General features: G+C 33.1%; 1 protein-coding gene across 2 annotated transcripts in view; it reads right to left on the bottom strand.

The window, feature by feature from the left end:
- Positions 1-15,797, bottom strand: part of LOC111420194 (uncharacterized) — a 135,855-nt gene that overhangs the window by 20,871 nt on the left and 99,187 nt on the right. The window contains exon 1 of one of the 2 annotated variants that reach the window (XM_023053124.2): positions 2,748-3,136. The exons of the other annotated variant lie outside the window; for it this stretch is intronic. The gene's annotated coding sequence lies outside the window, so the exon portion shown is untranslated. Of the gene's footprint in view, positions 1-2,747; positions 3,137-15,797 lie in introns of those variants that run through there. 2 annotated transcript variants of the gene reach the window in all.

Below are 15,797 nucleotides of genomic sequence, written 5' to 3'. Positions count from 1 at the left end.
AATATTGCCAGCATGCGTCAAAAGTGGAAGTTTTGTAGTAGAAAAATCAGCTGTGTGTTCTGAAATTATAACTCTATCAAATACAATTGGTGAAAACGGTTTTAACAACATTCAAACGGCTGATATTGATGAATTGATGCGAAAAAGCCCTTTGGATGAAGATGATTTGATCGAATTTATGACAATTTGTGAAAATAAAGAAATCGATAATGACAAGGTAGAAGATGAAGTTCAGCTATTAAAGCTGATTTAATTCACAAGTATGGAACAACATTTTCTTACTCATGATCCTGACATGGAGCGTACATTGAAATTTCAACGTAGTCTTAAGTTATGTGTAGCTGGATAGGAAGAATTATATAAGCATATTGAGAAACCAAAAAAACAGCAGCAAAAAAAGCGCATAATAGCGCTTTTGGTCAAGTCCGTAATAAACGTGCACTATTTTTTTTTAAACTAATAAATAGCTTTTCTTTTTTAAATATGTAATATACATTTTATTATAACTTTTTTTACACGATTTTCTTTTGCACGGTTTTCTAAGGAACGTATCTACCGTGTAAAAAAAGAGTTGGGTGTACATTCAACACATCTGCAAGTAACGTTTTTGCAAAAATTGAGCAAGTCATAATTCTAATGAAAATTGATACTAACTTCAATTAATATTTTGGCAAAACTTTTGCAAGGCAAATTAACAATAAATAAAGAAAGCAAATTACACTTTTACTGACATCTACACTTTAATTGATGATGGGTCCGCCTCCTTTAATTAATGCTATAAAACCAATTCCAGATAAAGCGTTGCTGAGGCAGAAAGGATTAAGGCGAGACACTCATACTCACTTTCACTTTTAAATTTCCTCAATGAAAGTGATGCGGGAGCATACCTATGAGTACAAATATACTAGAAAGACGATGATTGAGGTAAAAGAAGCAACAAGAGTTATCTGCTAGAAACCTATTGATTAATTATCTATAGATTTCTTGAATGGGATTTGAAACAATTTTTTTTTGTGACGACGAAATAAAATCTTTCCGAGACGAGATCCAAACAACATCTTGTTTATAACAGACACATCCGGCAGTTTAATTTGGGAATTTTACATTTTATACGTCAACTTTGATGTCGAACAAATTAAATTTATTGAATATTCATTGTCTAAAGCTTGTATTTTAACATAACGCTTTGATTTGTAAACAAGTTTGATTAATTCCTGTAACGGTAATATTAAAAGCTTCTGCTTCTAGATACAAACATTTACAACGTTTTTTTGTTTAAGAAAACTGGAAGAGCAAGTTAGATTCCGTTTTAATTTTGATGCATCATATTATGAATAAAAACATTGCTGTGAATGAAATTCTTTGAATAATATAAAATTTTATGTGTGTTATATGGAATGAAACACAAAATAGAACTCTATCGGTGCAGTTACCTTGACTTTGTGTGCAGACTGTGACGCCCACATTTAGAAAGATATATATCCGAACCGATTGTTTTGTTCTTTTCGTCTGCGTTAACCGCACTGGAAAACCGACCAAATCGAATCAATCGAACCATTATATCTTTGTTAATTCAATTGGAAATTGATAAATGGATAAAATAAAGCCAATAAAATTAACCATTATTTAATGAATGAATGAAGCGTCCTGTTTGTTCTATTCTTTTTGTTCTAGCTTTTAAATTCTTTGCAAAGAGATACCACACAAGATCGAAAACAGGTTTTGCAAACGATGCTTTAATGACGACGTTATGGTAACACTGTCTGTGCTATAATGGCCTCTAAATACTACGAGATGATTAGCTTCCAGTCTTTAAAGTATCACAAATAACAATTCTTTTTGTTTCAAAGAACGAATTTGAAATTTTCACATTACTCACTGCAATTTTATTACAGTGTTTAAAGTAACTGGTGCCAGAAAATTGGAAACACAATTTCAATCACGCCCAAACGCCAAAAAGAGGGGATTAGAAAACAAATTTAAGTGGAAAACAACTTCATGAAGTTGAAACATTTGTAGTGGGTATAAAGTTACTCTCTCTTACGTGACTCATTTGTAGCGCCGCGGATTTCTTGGATTACAAATTTAAAAAAAAATTGAAAGCCACGATGAGATGTTTACATTTTCCATTACCTCACTATTTATAAATAGTTAACATTTCTTTCAAATAAAACGAAATAAATGTGATAACCGCAAAATTATGAGAGAATGAGGTTTTAAGATAAAAAAGTTACTTAGATATATTTAACATTCTTGGAATATTTTTAAAATTCGTTCGTGTAACATCTAGATTTCGCGAGAACTTTCTGTTTCTCCCATGAATAAGCAAATAGTTAAAGTCATGTCAAGTAAATTGGTGAAGATACCGACTTCAGGATAACCACCATATACATATGCAAATCTGTTTTACGTCGAGGTATAAAGTTTCGAAACTGAAGCGTCTTATGTTTTGTTGTGTATACTGAAAGGAGTACTAAATGTCACAATTAGTTATTCTTGTGTGTGTTTACAAGATTAACACGTTACAAATAAAGTGAAAATCTTTTACGTTATAACAGAACCGGCAAATAAACTAAATCTAGATATTGGCCTAAGTACAACAATTCTTTAAAGTGCCAACGTGATACATAAGCAACACAAATAAAAAGACAATTGGCATAAATATACGCTTTCTATAAAATTACTCAAACGAAAATTTTATGTGTTATTGTGAAAGTTGTTAAATGGATTAAATAAAAAAAAAATACCTTGTGGTTTTCTAAATGTCGGGCCGCAAAACTTCAAAGAGACACTCGAAGAAGTTAAAAAAAGGATCGCTGAGACACCTGACTGTGAGTATAGTAAAAGAAAACCGCTTCAGTCAACGCGTTTTCAAGCACTGATTGGAACCGACTGCTGTGAGTCGATCTACATCCAGATTCGAACCAGACGTTGGTTGCTGCACACTATCCCCACTGAATCCATGAAGAAGCCAATTAAAAAGTATGCGATGAAAAAAATTTGCTTCATTTTTATTATTTTGTTTTTTTTTATGGTTGTAAACGGTACTAAAGTATAATAAAGGTGCACTTCAAGCTACCTACTGGCGAATTTTACCGATTTCTTGTTCGAGTTAATTTTACGCATGGATCGGTACCTTTATAAGATTCGTGATGGAATTTTTGTATAAAAGTTTCGGTAAAAGAAATGGTGTATGAAAATTTCATCAACAAATTTTGATTAATATTTTCACACATATACATTTTATCTTTTTTATAATATCATTATTTTATTATTATAATTTTTTTTGATTCGACTGAATTTCTAATAAAAATTTTAATACCTTTAAAGATTATAAATTATTCATCATCTCTTATCGAAATCGTTAGATTTCGATTTCTTATAGAACAGTTCGCAAATTTGTTCATTTATATACAACATTTTTTTTTAGTAAAAACCCGTGATATTGTTTCTTGTTGAGTCACCTTTTTAATGATAAAACTAGTATTTGAAAATCTCCTTTAGTTCTTAAGATAAACAATGAAAACAAATTGTATAAAAATATACAGAGTGTTTCTGTATAGTTTCCGATATTTCTGGTGGTTTTTATGACTTAATTGCAGTCATATAACGAACAAAGATGGGGTACCTGTATACAACCCCAAACTCTTAACGATTATTTAACGAAAATTTCAATAACATAATATTTAAAAACTTAAATATCATTACTTTGTGTGAAAATACAACAATTTATTTAAATCTATCTAAAAAGTACATTTGCTTAAATAATTTATGATTATTACTATAAAATGTATTATCTTTTCACACTAATTCTAAGATAATTATAAAAAATATGTTTTAATTTTTATATTATAAATTAATACTTGCTTTTTTTTGTAAAATCATTTAAGTATAAGTAAATTTATATTCTTTACTACATTTCTGTTTTATTTTGTTCAATTTAAAATAAAATAAAAAAGAAGTGCGTCCCTGGACCTAGTTCCCTAGGAGGACCTATCATAAATCATGTCCAGGTACTTTTTCCGGGTGATAATTACTGCCACTACTGTTTCTGAGGGTCATAAAAACCACCAGAAATATCGGAGACTATAAGTCGTGGCATAATTTTAATCACAAATGCTAGAGTAAAAATTTTTGGTCTAAACCCCTAAATTGCTAAGAAGAATGGTCCTTCAAAGTTAAGAAATTTTTAAATATTTTCAATATGGCAAAGCGCATATGGAATATGCCCAGAGCAGCAAAAAAAGGAAATAAACGAGACAGTACAAATAAATAACATCTCTGCAGATAGGTGGAAAAACTACTTCATGGACATGTATTCAAAAAGCAGAGACCAACCTAATAAGCGACATACACTGCGACGAGAAGATACAATAAACATAGACGAAGACATACAAATTACAGTTGGGGAAGGGTTGAGATATGGGGAGAGGAGGGACGACGGCGGTCGAAGGATACTGTGCGGAATGGAAAAGGAACAGAAATGCTGAGATGGGTGGAGGAGAACGGATGGGAGATACTGAATGGGAATAAAGAGGAAGGAGAGGAAGGGGAGTATACTTACATCGGGGCGAGGGGGACATCTGTGATTGATTATGTATTGGTGGATCAGGAAATGTGGGAGAGGGTGGAAAGGTTTAAAGTGGGAGAGTTATGCAGTAGAAAGAAAACAGAATTGAGGGGGAAGGAGGCGGCAGAGATTAGGGGGATAACAAGGGAAGGGGAGATCTGGAGGTATCTGAAAAAAGGAAAGAAGGGTAGGGAGACGATAATCAGCGAAATACACATGAGAGAATGGAAGAGTTACTTTATGAGATTATTGGGAGGGGATGAAACGAGGCTAACGGGGTTGGGAGGATATGAGGGAGATGGGGGAGAGGAGATAGCAGAAGAGGAGATGGAGGCGGTGCTTAGGAGATTGAAGAAGAAGTGTAGAGAGCTACAGGGGAATTAACCTACTAGACTCGGCATACAAGGTATACACGAAGATACTGCTGGGAAGATTGGAGGAGGAGATGGAGTTGGGGGGAATTTTGCCGGATGGGCAGGCAGGCTTTCGGAAGGGAAGGGGAGCAATCGACAACGTGTATGTGTTGAAGCATTTGGCAGATAGAGAGCTGGATAAGAAGGGAGGGAAATTGTACGCCCTGTTTATAGATTTGAAGGCGGCTTTTGATAAGGTGGATAGGGGGAAGTTGTGGGAGGAGATGGGGAGGAGGGGGATAACGGAACACCTAATTGGGAGAGTGAAGGAAATATACATGGAGACGATGGCTAGGATAAAAGTGGGAGATAAGCTGAGCGACGTGTTCTGGACGACGAAGGGACTGAGGCAGGGATGTCCGCTGAGCCCAAGTCTGTTTGCACTGTATACGGCGGACCTGGAGGAAAGATTGGGGAAGGGGCAGATGGGAGGATTGGTGGTGGGAGGTAGAAAGGTGCATATGTTAGCATACGCGGATGACATCGTGGTCATGGCGGGAGAAGCGGTGGAGATGAAGGAGATGATAAAGACATTGGAAAGATATTTTAGGGGGAAGGGGCTGGAAGTAAATGTGGGGAAGACAAGGATGATGAAGTTTTGTAAGGGTGGGAGAAAAAGAACAGAAAACTGGAGATGGGAGGGAAAGGAGATCGAGGAGGTTAGGGAGTATACTTACTTGGGGTATGTGTTTAGGGAGGATAACAGGGAGGGGTCGCATGTGATAGCTATGGCAAAAAAGGCGAATAAGGTGATGGGACAAGTATGGGGTTGGGGGAAGAGAGTCTTTGGAAGGAATGTGGCAACGAGGAAGATTATGTTTGAAGGTCTGGTTAGCAGTGTGATGATGTATGGGGCAGAGGTATGGGGATGGAGGGAGCAGGGACCGCTGGAGGACGTGCAAGCTAGATATTGGAGATGGCTGCTTGGGGTGGCGAGAGAAACACCGGGGTATATAGTGAGGGAAGAGGTAAAGGTGGATAAGGTCAGGGTGGAGGCGGGCAGGAGGGCAGTGAAATATGAAGAAAGAATAGAAGGGAGGCCAAGCTGCGGGATCCTGGGAGAGTGTTGGAGGGAAATTAGAGAGGGAAAGGTCAGATATGGGAAAGGACACAGAGACAACTATTATAGACGAGCGGGCTACTCGGTAACGGAGATAAATAGTAGACGAAGGGTGGGTAGGGAGATGTGGAGGGAGTTGAGAGGCAGGGACCGAGATGTGCAGAGACAGGAAAGAAGGACACAAATAAAAGAGGGAAGGTATAACGAAAGATACAGGGACATAATTACGGAGGGGCTGCCTAGATACTTGTTATTGGAAAGAGATGAGGAAGGGAAAAAGTTGATGGCTAGGTTCCGTTGTGGAAACGAGGAGAGAGCCAACAAATACTGGATGGCCGATGAGGAGAGGTGGTGTAGGCTGTGCAGGGAGGAATGGGAAACGTTAGAACACATGCAGAATGGGTGCAGTGAGTTGAGGGAGGAGGAGATGGACTGAAGGCAGATCTTAGGAGAGGGGGGAGAGGGGAAACGATGGATGAGAATGGTAATGGGGGTGAGGAGACAAAGGGATGGGTGAGGGGATGATTGGGCCGAGGAGCCGAGGGCGTGGAAATGGAGGAAGAGGGTGGGGAGTGAAAGTAATATTTGAATAATGTAAAGAATTGTAAACAATTACTGTATACAATAAACTCTTAATAATAACAGTAGAAGAAGTGATGAGTGAAATGAAACATCTCAAAAATGACAAATCCCCAGGCCCGGACAATATCTCCAATGAATTGTTGAAAAAACGCAGGAGAAGAACTAGTAGAACAACTTACCAAAATAACAATAAGATAGGGTAAACGCACCAGTGTTTGACCTGTTAAGGATTTTTTAATGTCTGTGTTTGACCGAGCCATATTATTTATCTTGTAGATCCCTCTGCCTTTACATAAAATGATCAAAATATGATCATACGCATCTGATTCATTTAAAGTTACTTACCCTACTTATAAAATGTAACATCATGAAGTAATATTTGTTAAAAATTAAAAAGGAAAACAGTATTTCGCATTTAGTGTTTGACCACTTTGATTACATTACTTGACCAATAATATCTAGTCTTTGTCCTTAAAACCGTAAATGTTTGACCGATTCTTAATATAATATTCATTTTCATTATTTTTCCATACTATTTTGTTCAAAAAAAATGTTTATATTTTTTGACTCTTTAAGAACATCTTTTAAAACAGCAGCAAAATATTCTTGACTTAACTTTTCACCCAAATTTTGTGTTTTCCAATTGGGTTTTTGTAACAGGAAAGCCAATATCTGCTGAATAAAACAATCATTCAACCAGTAGTTTTTCTTCATCAGAATTTAAAAATGCCAGTGGGTCCATTTTCCTCTGCATTGGTGTTTTTCCTTTTACTTTATAAATAAGAGTTGACTTTGGTACATTAAACATCTTGACTGCTTTTTCATAAGATAAACTCCTACTTCTTGCATCGAGAGCCATTTGAAGATCTTCTTCGCTATATTTAAACTTAGGCTTCGCTGTCATATTGATACTGAAAAAAAGTTAACCTGATGCATATTTGCTAAATTTTCCATATAGATTTTCCATTTTTTGATAATTGACCACTATAAACCTTTTAACCTTTTAATTGTACAGATTGATTACTGCTTGAGTGTGTTCAATTACTTTTATTGTTATAAAAAAGGTTTAAAAAAATAGAACAGAACCAAACATTTACACTTATATTTATATTAGGCTTAAATATTTATAAAAATTTAAAGTCGGTTAAAAAGCTCAGTGTTTGACCTGTTCGTGTCCTATAAATGACCAAAAGAAGAATCATATTTAAACTGATTGTATCTCACTTTTAAAGTATAAAAGTTTTGGTCAAATACTAAACAACTTAAACGGAAATATACAAGTTTTAATAACAGGTATTACACATTTTTCCATTTTATTAATCACATATAAGTACTTGTGAGATTATAAAACAACCAATTCGTCTAGTATTTGACCGTTTGGTCAAACACTAATTTTTAATTAAATTTAGAAGACTAGTTAGTAGTCTTTGGCCGGCTTTATTTTAACAAATAATTAATTAAAGCGGTAATTTTTTAATATAACCAATAGAAAACATTATTAGATCACTGGCAAACAAAAAAAAAACACCATACACACAAAAACGGCTGAATAGTACTACCTCGTTTGGGCGAATTTCTAAACATAAAAATTACCATTTTTAGCACGATGTGAATAAGCCGGCAGTTAGCGGAATTTGGAAACCAAGGCGATAATCAAATTGGAAGAATCCAGGTGAAATACCATTATAGTGTTCTTTAGAAAAATGAAGACAGCTCCTCCCCAAGAAGCGAAAGGCAGAAAAACTACGATCTTTCCACTAATACAAAAAACTGCATCAAGAAAATCTTCAAACAACCTAGATTTGGACTAAATACAAAAGAGACAATACGAACGCTGTAAAGCATATGTCTTACATTTATTCTGAATACCCCTCACGTTCTGGTATTAATTGGAATGATTAGGTAACCTTGTCTAAATGCAGTTTGAGCTGATTATAGTATTTAATACCGTTCAGGCTAATATTGGGAGACGTCGAACCATCGTTGAGCGGTTTTCAGAATACAACGTAGTTAGCCATAGATAATTCCTAAGTGCTAAGTGCTATTCCTTAACTAAGTCTGTACATAAACTTCATAAGTGTTAGTTAAAGCCATATTGGACTTTCAAAGACTTTAGAAGCAATAGGTACAAACAAATTTAATTGATTTAGATTTTTGACATATTCATGTACAATGGTGCACACACACATTTTAGCCAGGTATCAAGGTCGACTATTTATGGCTTACTCAATCACCAGATTTAAATTAGTTGGATATTTTGATATGAGGCTAATTGAAAGAGTTAATGTAAATTACTCCAGTAGAAAATAAAGTAGATTTGAAAAATCGGATACATGATTTTTAGTACCTCTGATGTTTTTGAAAAAATTCGAGACTCCGGTCTCATTTTCCGTAGAGTGCAGTGTTTATAATTTGATCCGAAAAAAACTTAGGACTGCAATGTTTCTAGCAGGTATGTCTCAACGAAGATTTATTTTGTGATGTTTTTATACTGCCAAGAGATGTTGCTATAAGATTACAGAACATTACATCTTCCAAATAAAGCAAATAAATGCAGAAATAAGATATTTTCTTAAGTGGAAAAATCTTATACATGCCATATTTGGAGATTTGTGAGGAACTGCAACTTATAACATCTACTGTATAGTAGCTGGAATGACCAAAACTGCATCTCAAAAGAAGACCACTGCCTAAAAAGATTAAAAGTGTCAAAAATAGCTTCACTCAAATTTGTTGAAAATCGTGTTTCAAAATTTAATAAAAATCGTTAGCAAATAATTAAAAACATGCTTAATCAGTTTGAAGTATATTAGCAGAAAAACAAATTCATGGCTCCCTTTATCTGATATTTTTAAGTAAAAAATGAAAAATCTTGTACAAGTAACCTTTTCTTAAAGTAAATATGTGCCAACAGCTTAACTTTATCTCAACCTTTTCAATGAATGTTTACGTGAGAACATAAATTTTTCAAAAATCAATTGAATGTCAACAAACAATAATGGATTATACATAAGACAAAGGCCAAGCTTTTAATCTTTTTTTGTTTAAATATATAACAACACAATCAAGAAACTAACTGACGTTTGAATATAATAAAAAAGTCCTTAAAATATTTAAAAAGTTCATTTTCAATTCAAAATGTTGAATGGAAATTTATCTTTTAGTACGTACCCCATTAAAGAAGTGATTGGTTTAGTTTAATATGGGTTTATTCGCATAAAATGACAACGTGACCTACTATTTGTCGAGCGAATTTAAAATAGAAATTATCTAAGCGTTAACTAATGTGCAATGAGACGTCCTACAAAACCAAAACAATTTTAAATCAAATAAACTATATCAAACTACACTTTTAAAAATATAAATTAAAAAAAAAATAGAGTATCCTGTTTACTTTCTCTGAAAAATATAGCTGCACTTTGAACATAATAAGCTTGTGATTCGTGTTTAAAAAATTCTGTAGGCGCCAACATAAACAAAATGATCAAATTGTGATGCCATACGCAAAAATAACCAAACTAAACGACATTAACCAAATTGGAAACGCGATCCCATAGTTCAAAGTCTAATAAAAACTTGTGCATTATTTAAATTTTTTTATGCGTTTACAATTTTTTCTTAACCACTTATTACTTGTTGTGATTTTAGATGAGAATGACACGTGCATCTCTCTTTCACTTTATTGCGGTTGCCGTTTTCTGGCCGTCCTGGTCTACCGTGACCTCTTTGCCATGTTAATTTTTGCCCTTGAAGAAGAAAAGTCACACTGGTCTGTTATGGTCTTGGCTAACAATAAATCCACTAAAAGAATAAGACTTGTTTTGTTGTTTTTGTATTTTATATTTCGTTCGAACCTTGTCGAGTAAGAAATTTAAAACCTGCCACTACTTTTAAATAGTTTACTTTGTTTTTTATTTTAGATAATTTCGCATTGGACAGAAGGTTAACGTAGAGGCAAAAACCATCTGCCCATAGGAACAGAAAAGGTTTTTAGAAACGCAAAACCAGATTTCGATTATAATCCCGATTACGCGCGATTTCTTTTTGTATTTATTTACAATGAAATGCGGTAGGTATAAAGGTTTATAATGGAAGGGGGTTCTTAAAGTGTTTTACGAAGTTATGCCTTGAGTTTCTGGGAAGTCCATGAGCCATTAAACGACCGCGCCTAATCTTTAAAATTTTGCATTCTCTCTCTTCTCGCCCACACCCGAAAACAACGATGTAAATCTTAGCTTATCCTATTTTCTGGTCAATATATCCGAAAAGGTAACTGAACCCATAATTTTGCAAATTACTTCTATGCGTAATAAAACACGTCACCTTATATGAGTAAGAAATCTTTTCGTGATTATCAAATAGGTAATAAATGTTTTATTGGATAAGATTTACGTCACCGATTACTTTAAACTTTAAAGAAAAGGTTCGATTTGAATTAAAATTCATTCATCGTTTTCAACGTGGTGGTCATTGTCATCACATGGAATTGCACCGCGATTGCATCATTTTCTTGAATGAGGCGGTGATATTTCTTGAGGACGTCGACGTAGTTCGCAATACGGGTCAGTTAATTTTAATCTAGCGTTCGTTTGGGTTCCTCTTCTTCGATATTTAAAGTAGATGTCTTTGTACAACATACCATTACGTCCAGATGTTCCGCGAATTCATCGTTTTTAAGAAAATAAATAGCTCAAATTTAACTTTAATGATCATTAACCTATTTAAAAAATGACCTCCTTTGATAATTTTAATAATCATAAATTTTTATAAATTATACATTTTACGTAAGCTATATAGAATTAAATTTCAAAAAATTATTGGGCTAATTTAAAGAAAAGAGTACATGCTGTCTTAAGAATCATTCCTGAATGTTATGGATAAGCACCTAAAGCAATTCGATTAATGATGGAATATCCTCATCGTGTACGATGTTAGTATGGTTAATACTAGTGATGGAACGGATAGTGATTTTGCCAAAAGCCGAATACCGGATATCCGGCATATCTATCCGGCCATTATGGTTATAATTAATGGTGTATTGCTGAAGTGATAACCTACATTGCCACATTATTGCGATATTTGAATAATAATGAAATTGAAGCAACGCTTCCACAAGGATCCTTCAAGAAATTAATTTTGCAACATCGAAAATGTTATCAAAACTTCAAATATTGTTTTCTCAAAAACTAAAAACTATTTTTCAAAACGGGTTGGTTCATTGGAAAGAAGACACTTTTATTAACACTTTGGGAAATTTTCATACTCATATTCCAAGAACTGGATTTTATACGAACTTTTAAAACTTAATCGGCGAAAATTGCAAAATTAGAAAAAATTATCGATCATTTCAAAAATTTATTTCTCAAAAATTAAAAGTGATTTTTCAAAACGGCTTGTTGCATTAAAAAGAGGATACTTTAATTAATAATTGGTGATATTTCCACAAGGATCCTTCAAGAAATGAATTTTGTAACGAATTTTGTAAGTTATCGATGAAAATTGCAACATTGAAAATTTGATCAAAACTTCAAATATTGTTTTCTCAAAAACTAAAAGTTATTTTTCACAACGTGTCGGTTCATCAGAAAGAGGACACTCTTATTAACACTTCGGGAAATTTTCATACTCATATTCCAAGAAATGGATTTTATACAATTTTTAAAACTTAATCAGCGAAAATTGCAAAATTCGAAAAAATTATTGATCATTTCAAAAATTTATTTCTCAAAAACTAAAAGCGATTTTTCAAAACGGCTTGTTGCATTAAAAAGAGAATACTTTAATTAATAATTGGTGATATTTCTACAAGGATCCTTCAAGAAATCAATTTTATAGCGAATTTTGAAACTTATCGATGAAAATTGCAACATCGAACATTTTATCAAAACTTCAAATATTGTTTTCTCAAAAACTAAAAGTTATTTTTCAAAACGGGTTGGTTCATTGGAAAGACGACATTTTTATTAACACTTTGGGAAATTTTCATACTCATATTCCAAGAAATGGATTTTATAGGAATTTTTAAAACTTAATCGGCGAAAATTGCTGAACTCGAAAAAATTGTTGATCATTTAAAAAATTTATTTCTCAAAAACTAAAATCGATTTATCAAAACGGCTTGTTGCCTTAAAAAGAGGATACTTTAATTAACAATTAGTGATATTTCCACAAGGATTCTTCAAGAAATGAATTTTATAGCAAATTTTGAAAATTATCGATGAAAATTGCAACATCGAAAATGTTATCAAATATTGTTTTCTCAAAAATTAAAAGTTAGTTTTACCAATAACAGTTCGTAAATGTTGGTTCAATATATTTCTGGCTAAGATAACATATCAGTATTATTCTTATTATTTGGTATTTTAAATAAATTAAAATAGGGCAAATAATAAATTGCCAGTTATTAATGGTAAAAAAAAAACATTCTACTAGAATGATTTTCTTGCACAAAGAAACATAAATCCTCTTCAAATATAAAGCAGGTTTGAATATGAGCTTCCTATGTATTTATCTTATTTAAACTAGAGTAAAATAAAGTACCACTTCCCGTTACGCGGTTAGAATGAAATTTTCGATCGGAATGTTTCTCATAATTTTAATCGCTCATGCAATATTTCATTTGTTTCTGTCGCTTCAAACGGCAAGTTTATATAAAACAAGTTCAAATAAATATAGTTTCAAATAAACTACCACTTCCGGTTTGACGAATGTGACCCAAAACTCGGCACGAATTTTACATTTTATTATAATAGCTCTATACAAAATTTCTTTGTCGTAGTTTGCTAGGGCTTTCAGGTGTCAATATTGTCCTTCTAATTTCTATTCAAATTGCTTTGTATATGACATGACAACCAAATCTTTATCATATACTCCGTATCTTGTTTTGTATGTTATGCAAATTCCACTGATTTGTTATTCCAAGAAAGGAACTATTACGAGGGTAAACATTTGGCGCTGAAGATGCTAACAATACTACTGTTTTACGTAATCCATCTGGAGAAAGTAAATGTTCTAAGAAACCGTTGAAAGCTTCTCGCGGTAAAAAGATGAGAAGACATATACAGAAATGTACAAACTGAAGAAGAATTCCTTGATTTTTGTGACCATGCTCAGGATTAGATCAAAAATATTCTCTTATCGTGTAGAGATTGCTAGAACTTCTATGCAGTAGAGGAGTTCTCACAATCTTTCTGGGTGGTTAATGCAAAGATGATGTCTAACTACTTTTAGAAAGATTCAAAACATCAAAACTTTTGCAGGAATAGATAATTTTTTTATTACAAAGCATAAAATATAGCATATTTGGCATAAAATACGGAAAGACACTTCCCTTAAAAAGCACTCTTATAAGTCATCATATGAGTGTCGGGTGAATATAATTTTGATAATTTGGATGAAGTAAGGCCACACCGCATAACCTTGACCTTGAGATTTGAGGAGGAAGCTCGTCAATTGAGAAATAAAAGTAAAGTTCAACTTGTGTATTTTACTTTAACACCTCTCTACACAAATTTGACTTCAAAGTTGTACGTCGATAAGTTCGAACCCTGACATAACATTACTGTTGAGATTTCTCCAACGATGGAGCGCCAATCAATGTGACCTTTACCTGTAAAATATTTAAGGTGAATGCCATACCACGTAACCTTGACCTTGAGACTACAGGAGGTTCGACAAAGTGAAGACCCAATAGCTAACTAGTACTAATTCACATTGCCCAACATTCTATATTTCATGACCGAAATTCCTAATTATGTTTTTGTTATTAGCAAGAATAGTTCGCACTTCTCTATTTAGGAGTAAGTAAGCTCATGAGTACCAAAATATTTTAAGGACAACTTTAAGCATGCTGGATTTCGACACCTATACTTATATTACTTTTGTTTTATCACCCAACATTTTCCACAACATTGGAAGACATCTATAATCAAGGTATTTTTATTGATCTTTTTTCCATTATAGCCTCATCTCAATGCTGCTTTAGGCAAGTTTTTTATGGCATACATGAAAAACATGTTATAAAATACTATATCTATACTGCTCACTAGAAAAAGCATGTTTGAAATATGTAGTGGTCATACGTCTTTTCCTATTTGGGTAGTAGCAACAAATTTTTCCTTTCTTTTTTTCTGATTCAGATTCTCCATCGTTGTCAGAAATCTTTAGGATATTTTTTATATTTTGGCGAATATTGCAAATCTCTCCCTCATCCATGGTACAGACAGATACTGACTCAAATCAATCATGTATTGATACCTATTTAATAGTCTTTATTAGATTTTAAACAATTTGTTTTATCTTCTGATTCAATGTTATCTACTTCCCAGTCACTGCCACTGTCTCCAGAAGGTTCGGAATCATTCTCTTCGTTCTTCATTATTCGTTGTACATCTCCATCTATTTCCTTTTGCACCAACAATTTTTTGAAAGACATTCTTCTTTGAAATGTCATAGTTTATTTGAATGCATTATCGCAAAACTTTAAAAACTCTTACCTTGAAAATTTGTATGTTAGTTAGGAACACTTCGTAAATACTGGATCTACCATTTTCTCGTTCCACAACATTTATTGCCATAATACGTATAACGACATTCCACAGGTGTTCGATCTAAAAATCGCTTTTAGATTTTGAGAAATAAATTTTTGAAATGATCGACAATTATTTTGGATTTTGCAATTTTCGCCGATTAAGTTTTAAAAATTCGGATAAAATGCAGTTCTTAGAATATGAGTATGAAAATTTCCCAAAGTGTTAATAAAAGTGTCTTCTTTCCAATGAACCAACCCGTTTTGAAAAATAGTTTTTAGTTTTTTAGAAAACAATATTTGAAGTTTTGATAAAATTTTCGATGTTGCAATTTTCAAAATTCGCTATAAAATTAATTTTTTGAAGGATCCTTGTGGAAATATCACCAATTATTAATTAAAGTATCCTCTTTTTAATGCAACAAGCCATTTTGAAAAATCGTTTTAAGTTTTTGAGAAAAAATTTTTGAAATGATCGACAATTCTTTCGAATTTTCGCCGATTAAGTTTTAAAAATTCGTATAAAATCCAGTTTTTGGAGTATGAGTATGAAAATTTCCCAAAGTGTTAATAAAAATGTCTTCTTTCCAATGAACCAACCCGTTTTGAAAAATAACTTTTAGTTTTTGAGAAAACAATATTTGA

This window comes from Onthophagus taurus, chromosome 6, assembly GCF_036711975.1.
Source record: "Onthophagus taurus isolate NC chromosome 6, IU_Otau_3.0, whole genome shotgun sequence".
Lineage (NCBI taxonomy): Eukaryota > Metazoa > Arthropoda > Insecta > Coleoptera > Scarabaeidae > Onthophagus > Onthophagus taurus.
The sequence above is the reverse complement of the archived record's forward strand: the minus strand, read 5'-3'. Positions and strand labels throughout refer to the sequence as shown.